This window comes from Hylobates moloch, unplaced genomic scaffold (assembly GCF_009828535.3).
Source record: "Hylobates moloch isolate HMO894 unplaced genomic scaffold, HMol_V3 SCAFFOLD_876, whole genome shotgun sequence".
Taxonomy (NCBI): domain Eukaryota; kingdom Metazoa; phylum Chordata; class Mammalia; order Primates; family Hylobatidae; genus Hylobates; species Hylobates moloch.
In genome coordinates, this window is record NW_026653151.1 from 1 (window position 1) to 815 (window position 815).

Below are 815 nucleotides of genomic sequence, written 5' to 3' on the forward strand. Positions count from 1 at the left end.
GCCTTCCAGGAACCACAGCTTCTTGTGGTTACTGACCCCAGGGTTGATCACCAGCCTTTCACAGAGGCATCTTATGTTAACCTACCTACCATCGCTCTGTGTAACACAGATTCTCCTCTGCACTATGTGGACATTGCTTTCCATGCAACAACAAAGGAGCTCACTCAGTGGGTTTGATATGGTGGATACTGGCCCCAGAAGATTGGCGCATACGTGGCACCATTTCCCATGAACACCCATGGGAGGTTATGCCTGATCCCTGCTTCTACAGAGATCCTGAAGAGATTGAAAAAGAAGAGCAGGCTGCTGCTGATAAGGCTGTGACCAAAGAGGAATTTCAGGGTGAATGGACTGCTCCAGCTCCTGAGTTCACTGCTACTCAGCGTGAGGTTGCAGACAGGTCTGAAGGCATGCAGGTGTCCTCTGTGCCAACCCAGCAGTTATCTACTGAAGACTGGAGCACTCAACCTGCCACAGAAGACTGGTCTGCAGCTCACACTGCTCAGGCCACTGAATGGGTAGAAGCAACCACTGAATGATCTTAAGCTGTTCTTGCACAGGCTCTTAGACAACATGGAAATAAGGTTGATGGAAAATAAACATCAGTTTCTAAAAGGAAAGGGAGAAAAAAGAAAGAAAGAAAGAAAGAAAAAGAAAGAAGAAAGAAAAGAAAAAGAAAGAAAGAGAAAGGAAGGAAGGAAGGAAGGAAGGAAGGAAGGAAGGAAGGAAGGAAGGAAGGAAGGAAGGAAAAAGCAAAGAAAGAAAAGAAAAGAAAAGAAAAAAGAAAAGAAAAGAAAAACAGTAAAGAAAACCTA

At 44.8% G+C, this 815-nt stretch overlaps 1 pseudogene; it reads left to right on the top strand.

Moving 5' to 3' along the window:
• The first annotated feature begins 3 nt into the window (after positions 1-3).
• On the top strand, positions 4-539 carry LOC116464519 (small ribosomal subunit protein uS2-like; annotated as a pseudogene).
• Positions 540-815: the final 276 nt, after the last annotated feature.